Source organism: Triticum dicoccoides, unplaced genomic scaffold, assembly GCF_002162155.2.
Source record: "Triticum dicoccoides isolate Atlit2015 ecotype Zavitan unplaced genomic scaffold, WEW_v2.0 scaffold59867, whole genome shotgun sequence".
Classification (NCBI taxonomy): domain Eukaryota; kingdom Viridiplantae; phylum Streptophyta; class Magnoliopsida; order Poales; family Poaceae; genus Triticum; species Triticum dicoccoides.
Window position 1 is genome coordinate 48,268 of NW_021285033.1, and position 7,786 is coordinate 56,053.

Here is a 7,786-nt window from a genome sequence, read left to right on the forward strand (position 1 = left end):
CGCCGTCGTCTTCTACCTCGGACCCGCCGGCCATCTTCGTCAAATTCGCCGGCTCCGGACCGTCCCCGACCTCGCCGAGCATCTCTTCGTGACCGTGGTGAGCCCCCGGTCCTCTTCCCCCTAATCCCGCCTTCGTTTGCTTGCCGTAGCCGCCGCCCCCCTTGCTCACCGTAGCTGTCGCCGCGCGGGCTCGTCGCCGGCGAAGCCCCGGTGACCAAATGGCCCCGCGCGTGCGTCCGTTGCACTCGCAACGACCCGTGGAGTAACGCTAGCGTGGCAGCTAGCTCGTTTGCAAGCCGCAGCGCTAACCCCGCACCCACCCGAGCTCCGGCCGCCGCCTCGCTCGCCGCCGGCACCGATTCCGGCCGCCCCGAGCGCAACTGACTCCACCAAGAGCTTCGGCTCGTCCCCAGCTCCTCCTAGATGCCCTCCGCGGCCCATTTGGTCGCCGGAGTGGCCAAAACCACTCTCGCCGCCGCGTCGGGCTCGCCGGCGGCTAAACGCCGGCAGCCGACTTTGACTTTGACCACGGGTGGGCCCCGGTTGACTCTTCTGAGTCAATGACAGGTGGGGCCTAGCCCTGTTAACTATTAGGGTTAGTTTAATTAATTTTAGTTAAGCTAATCACACTGACATGTGGGTCCCAGTGTCAGGTTTGACCTGGACCCGGTCTGTTGACCTGCTGAGGTCAGCATGACGCAATGATGACGCAGATAATCATTTTCTAAAATAATTCAGAAAATCCAGAAAATTGTATAAACTTCTAAAATTCATAGAAAATTAACTGTAACTCCAAATTAAATAATTTATATATGAAAAATTATCAGAAAAATTCAAGGAATCCACCTGTACCATTTTCATGCATGTTAGACCAACTTATAGCTGCTGTTTAGCACAAATCAATTAAATGGCATTTGAATAATCACATATGGAGTTTAAATTTGAATCTTGTATTCAAACCAACTTCATTTAATCTGTTGCTAGTTGCATTAGCTCAAAACACATTCATTTTGCCATGTCATGATCATGCATCATATTGTGCATTGCATTGATTGTGTTCCTTTCTGTGTTGCCGGTATTTGTCCCCTCTCGATAGACGTGATACCGATGATGTGATCGTTGACACTGATGAAGACTCAATGCTATATTCAGAAGTGCCAGGCAAGCAAAACCCCCTTGTTCATTCCGATAAAATCCCACTCTCTCGCTCCTGCTCTCTTTTACTGCAGTAGGACAACAACGACATATTTGATACTTGCTGCGGTAGCTGAACCCTTTATCCTTTGCATGACCTGTCATTGCCACAGTAAATAGATGAAACCCACTAGCATGAGTAGGAGTTGTTTGAGCCCTGTTGTGCCTACTCATTCATGCTTGTTTGTCATGCCTGCTACTGCTTAGAGTTGAGTCAGGTCTGATTCATCGGGGATGAATCAGAGGCGTGTGAACATGTCCTACTGTGTGTGAGCTAAGTGTGTGAACACGATTTGGTAAAGGTAGCGGTGAGAGGCCATGTAGGAGTACATGGTGGGTTGTCTCATTGCAGCCGTCCTCAGGAACTGAGTTCTGTGTTTGTGATCCATGACCAGCTACTACCACACATTGGAATGCTTAAGTGCCCCTCTCGACTTATTAATCAACTTGATCTCTATCCAGGAGTTGCAACTAGTTTCTGGTGTTTGTAGGCAGTGTTAGTAGTCTACCAAGTGGCACCCGGTACAGGTGGGCTTGGGACAGACTAGGCACAGTGGCCCGGTGTACCAAGTGGCACCCGGTTGGTGGGCTTGGGAACCCTGCACACATCGTTTGGGGCCGTAAGCGACACCCCGGCCGGATCTCCTTGCGGATGGAACCCGAATAGGCGATAAACCTGGACTAGAGACTTGTTCGGTTAGTCAGGTCGTGGCCGACTCCCTCGCCCGGCTTCCGCTTGAAGGTTGCCGAGGTACATGACGTGTACAGGGCGGTAAGTGGCGAGAGCGTGTGTGAAGAAGTACACCCCTGCAGGGTTAACATCATCTATTCGAATAGCCGTGTCCGCGGTAAAGGACTTCTGGGTTGCTTATATCAGTTCATAGACAAGTGAAAGTGGATACTCTAAAATACGCAAGATAAGCGTGAGTGCTATGGATGGCGTTCTCGTAGGGAGACGGGAGCGGATCCATAGTGGTGTATTGATATGGTGAATATGTGGACTCGTGTGCGCCACCTCAAAAGAGTCGCTTGCAGTCGTAGTTTAGGATAGCCACCGAGTCAAAGCTGGCTTGCTGCAGTTAAACCCCACCACCCCTTTGTTGATAATGACGCATATGTAGTTAGTTCTGATGTAAGTCTTGCTGGGTACATTTGTACTCACGTTTGCCTATTTTATGTTTTTGCAGAGAGACTTCAGTCTCACTAGTAGTTCCGCTTGGACTTCGACGTTTAGCTTGTTACCTCAGCTACGATCTTGTGCCCTCGGCAGGATCTGATAGATAGTCAGGCTTCTCAGCCTTTTTCAGTTATAGATGTCTGTACTCAGACATGATAGCTTCCGCTTGTGCCTTGACTTGTATGCTCTGATTGTTGGGTCGTGAGACCCATGTTTGTAATATCTCGCTCCTCGGAGCCTATTGATTAAATTACTTGAGTCGTAGAGTCATGTTGTGATGCCATGTTGTATTTGCACATAGCGAGCATATTGTGTGTATGTTATTGAAATGCTTGGTATGTGTGGGATCTGACCATCTAGTTGTTTATCTTTAGTAGCCTCTCTTACGGGGAAATGTCTCCTAGTGTTTCCACCGAGCCATGGTAGCTTGCTACTGCTCCGGAACACTTAGGCTGGCCGGCATGTGTCCTTCTTCGTTCCTGTGTCTGTCCCTTCGGGGAAATGTCACGCGATAAATTCCGGAGTCCTGTTAGCCCGCTACAGCCCGGTTCACCGGAGTCCTGCTAGCCCAGTGCTACAGCCTGGATTCACTCGCTGATGACCGACACGTTCGATGCTGGGTCATGGATGCCTGTCCCTGTAAGTCTGTGCCGCTTTGGGTTTACAACTAGCCATGTCAGCCCGGGCTCCTTATCATATGGATGCTAGCAACACTATCATATACGTATGCCAAAAAGGCGCAAACGGTCCCGGGCAAAAGTAAGGCGACACCCGTGGGATTACCGTGCGTGAGGCCGCAAAGTGATATGAGGTGTTACATGCTAGATCGATGTGGCATTGAGTCGGGGTCCTGACATTTTGCTTGCCTGGCACTTCTGAAGATAACATTGAGTCTTCATCAGTGTCAACGATCACATCATCGGTATCACGTCTATCGAGAGGGGACAAATACCGGCAACACAGAAGGGAACACAATCAATGCAATGCACAATATGATGCATGATCATGACATGGCAAAATGAATGTGTTTTGGGCTAATGCAACTAGCAACAGATTAAATGAAGTTGGTTTGAATACAAGATTCAAATTCAAACTCCATATGTGATTATTCAAATGCCATTTAATTGATTTGTGCTAAACAGCAGCTATAAGTTGTTCTAACATGCATGAAAATGGTACAGATGGATTCCTTGAATTTTTCTGATAATTTTTCATATATAATTTATTTAATTTGGATTTACGGTGAATTTTCTATGATTTATTGAAGTTTAGAATATATTCTGGAATTATTAAATCATTTAAGATTTATTTAAATTCCAGAAAGGAATTATTGCGTCAGCATGACGTTGGCATGACGTCACAGGTCAACAGGGGCTGGTCCGGTCAAACCTGACGTGTGGGGACCACACATCAGTGACATAGTTAACTAACCTAAGTTTAATTAGAGCCTGGCCCACATGTCAGTGTCAGCAGGGGGGGGGGGGTAATTAGTTTAACTAATTCGATTAGTGCTAATCCTAATTAGCTAACAGGGCTGGGCCCACCTGTCATTGAGTCAGGGCGTCCAACTGGGGTCAAACTCGCCGGACTTGGTCCACGGCTCGTCGCCGGTGAAGCCCGAGACGGCGGAGGGGGTCGGAATTCCTCCTCCGGCGACCAAATGGCCGGCGGAGGGCAGCTACGTGACGCTGAAGATCCCGCGCGTCGAGTGGTGCGGTCAGTTAGGCCGGGGGCGACCTATATCGATGGCGGCGAGCTCAAAGGCGGCGGCCGGAGTTCGGGCCAGCACGACGTGGTGGCTGCAGCGCGTTAGCCGGAGAGCAGAGGAGCGCGTCGGGACCCTGGGGACCTGGAGAGCACGCGGGAGCTACTGGAGCGAGCGGAAGAGCTCCGGGGCGCGAGGTTCGCCGGCCATGGCGATGGCCGGAGCTCGGTGCTTGCGGGGACGGCAGCTACGGCACGAGAACGAGCAGGGGGTCAGAGGGGAAACAGAGAGGAGCTCACGGGGGTTGCGACGGTGGCCTCGGGGAGCTCGGGGAGGCGTCAGGGAGGGCACACGGTCGCCGGCGATCTCGGCGGCCGAAGCTTGAAGAAGAGGTCGGGGAAGCCGCTGCAGGGCCCGCCCGCTCGTGTGGCTTGGCGGGGACGGTGTAGAGGTCAGCGGCGGAGCTTCTGGAACTGGCGGAGGGGCGAGGGAGGGCTGGTGGCTGCGGCTATGGCGAACGGCGGCGACGGCTGCGCTCGGGGATCACAGGGAAGAGAGGGAAAGAGAGAGCCAGAGGAGGGGGAGCGATCCAGAGGGAGAGGGAAGTGAGAGGGGGGGTCGAGGAGGCGCGTGGCGTCTCCGGGGCGTCGAGGAGGAAGCAGGAGGTGGCCAGGGGGAAGCAGGAGGTGGCCGAGGCCTCTCGGGCGCGCGCCACGCCTCGCCTCTGTTCGTCCTCCTGGCAGAGGAGGAAGATGACAAGGGGGAGGAGGTGGGCTGGGCCGGCCAGATAGGCTGGCCAGCTGGGCCAGGTAAGTGGCGCCAGGTAACTTCCTTCTCTCTCTGTTTTATTTTTTTCTTCTGTTTTGTTTTATTTAATTTATTTTGCCACTGTTTTGAATTTAAAATAATTCAAACAATGCCAAAAACTTCTCTGAATATTTTATATTGCTAGATGGACTTTTCCAAAAGCTTATAAAATATTTCAGGGGTATTTGAAATTATATTCTAATTATATGAATATAATTCAAATTCAAATAGCTAATGAATTAAATCCAAAGTCCCAAAAATAATTCCTTAAAAATGTTCAATATTTTGGTTGGGACCAGAACCCTTACCAAAAATTATCAAACATTTAAGAAGAGCATTTTGGAGCAATGAATGAGATTTCTAGGGTTTTTGCCCCTCTTTTATTTAAGTTTTTGAGGCTTCCAAAATTCCTCAGTTCAAGTTTCGAAAATATAGAAATGATGCACACATGAAGCTAGCCTAGAGCACTACTAGCAGCTAGGGATGTGACAGACTTCCCAGGAGGTCACCCATCCTAGTACTACTCTCGCCCAAGCACGCTTAACTTCGGAGTTCTGATGGGATCCGGTGCTTTAGTGCTGGTATGATCGCATCCGACATGTTTCCCCGTCTTCGTCCCTTATGCTTGCCACTCCCAGGTCCGCTCCAAAGACGATTCTACATTCTCACTACCATTACAACCGTTCCCTAACAATGGATAATGTCCTATACTACTTACTCTCCCGCTCAATCACGGAGACGAGTTTTCCACGGTTTCCACCCCTCCCTCCATACCGCAGCAACACGAGTTTTTTCCACCCCTTTCAGAAAGCGCTCTTCGCGCCACAAAGCCGCCCCAAGACGCGCGAGCAATGAGCATCGAGCTTAAACATATCGCAAACGTCAAAAATAATATAACGGGATTAATATATATCGCGCACGTGCGATATGTTTGTCACAAGGCGAAAAAAATAATTATAAAAGGAATGCAACACGAGGACTTCCCAGGAGGTCACCCATCCTAGTACTACTCTCGCCCAAGCACGCTTAACTTCGGAGTTCTGATGGGATCCGGTGCTTTAGTGCTGGTATGATCGCATCCGACATGTTTCCCCGTCTTCGTCCCTTATGCTTGCCACTCCCAGGTCCGCTCCAAAGACGATTCTACATTCTCACTACCATTATAACCGTTCCCTAACAATGGATAATGTCCTATACTACTTACTCTCCCGCTCAATCACGGAGACGAGTTTTCCACGGTTTCCACCCCTCCCTCCATACCGCAGCAACACGAGTTTTTTCCACCCCTTTCAGAAAGCGCTCTTCGCGCCACAAAGCCGCCCCAAGACGCGCGAGCAATGAGCATCGAGCTTAAACATATCGCAAACGTCAAAAATAATATAACGGGATTAATATATATCGCGCACGTGCGATATGTTTGTCACAAGGCGCAAAAAATAATTATAAAAGGAATGCAACACGAGGACTTCCCAGGAGGTCACCCATCCTAGTACTACTCTCGCCCAAGCACGCTTAACTTCGAAGTTCTGATGGGATCCGGTGCTTTAGTGCTGGTATGACCGCATCCGACATGTTTCCCCGTCTTCGTCCCTTATGCTTGCCACTCCCAGGTCCGCTCCAAAGACGATTCTACATTCTCACTACCATTACAACTGTTCCCTAACAATGGATAATGTCCTATACTACTTACTCTCCCGCTCAATCACGGAGACGAGTTTTCCACGGTTTCCACCCCTCCCTCCATACCGCAGCAACACGAGTTTTTTCCACCCCTTTCAGAAAGCGCTCTTCGCGCCACAAAGCCGCCCCAAGACGCGCGAGCAATGAGCATCGAGCTTAAACATATCGCAAACGTCAAAAATAATATAACGGCATTAATATATATCGCGCACGTGCGATATGTTTGTCACAAGGCGCAAAAAATAATTATAAAACGAATGCAACACGAGGACTTCCCAGGAGGTCACACGCTTAACTTCGGAGTTCTGATGGGATCCGGTGCTTTAGTGCTGGTATGATCGCATCCGACATGTTTCCCCGTCTTCGTCCCTTATGCTTGCCACTCCCAGGTCCGCTCCAAAGACGATTCTACATTCTCACTACCATTACAACCGTTCCCTAACAATGGATAATGTCCTATACTACTTACTCTCCCGCTCAATCACGGAGACGAGTTTTCCATGGTTTCCACCCCTCCCTCCATACCGCAGCAACACGAGTTTTTTCCACCCCTTTCAGAAAGCGCTCTTCGCGCCACAAAGCCGCCCCAAGACGCGCGAGCAATGAGCATCGAGCTTAAACATATCGCAAACGCCAAAAATAATATAACGGGATTAATATATATCGCGCACGTGCGATATGTTTGTCACAAGGCGCAAAAAATAATTATAAAAGGAATGCAACACGAGGACTTCCCAGGAGGTCACCCATCCTAGTACTACTCTCGCCCAAGCACACTTAACTTCGGAGTTCTGATGGGATCCGGTGCTTTAGTGCTGGTATGATCGCATCCGACATGTTTCCCCGTCTTCGTCCCTTATGCTGGCCACTCCCAGGTCCGCTCCAAAGACGATTCTACATTCTCACTACCATTACAACCGTTCCCTAACAATGGATAATGTCCTATACTACTTACTCTCCCGCTCAATCACGGAGACGAGTTTTCCACGGTTTCCACCCCTCCCTCCATACCGCAGCAACACGAGTTTTTTCCACCCCTTTCAGAAAGCGCTCTTCGCGCCACAAAGCCGCCCCAAGACGCGCGAGCAATGAGCATCGAGCTTAAACATATCGCAAACGTCAAAAATAATATAACGGGATTAATATATATCGCGCACGTGCGATATGTTTGTCACAAGGCGCAAAAAATAATTATAAAAGGAATGCAACACGAGGACTTCCCA

At 49.8% G+C, this 7,786-nt stretch overlaps 4 non-coding genes across 4 annotated transcripts; all 4 read right to left on the reverse strand.

The window, feature by feature from the left end:
• Positions 1-5,363: 5,363 nt before the first annotated feature.
• On the reverse strand, positions 5,364-5,478 carry LOC119347169. The gene has a single exon (XR_005168172.1). It is a non-coding gene; the product is annotated as a 5S ribosomal RNA (ribosomal RNA).
• Positions 5,479-5,845: 367 nt separating this feature from the next.
• Positions 5,846-5,964, reverse strand: LOC119347170. The gene has a single exon (XR_005168173.1). It is a non-coding gene; the product is annotated as a 5S ribosomal RNA (ribosomal RNA).
• A 367-nt stretch (positions 5,965-6,331) lies between these two features.
• LOC119347157 lies at positions 6,332-6,450 on the reverse strand. The gene has a single exon (XR_005168161.1). It is a non-coding gene; the product is annotated as a 5S ribosomal RNA (ribosomal RNA).
• Positions 6,451-7,276: 826 nt separating this feature from the next.
• On the reverse strand, positions 7,277-7,395 carry LOC119347171. The gene has a single exon (XR_005168174.1). It is a non-coding gene; the product is annotated as a 5S ribosomal RNA (ribosomal RNA).
• Positions 7,396-7,786: the final 391 nt, after the last annotated feature.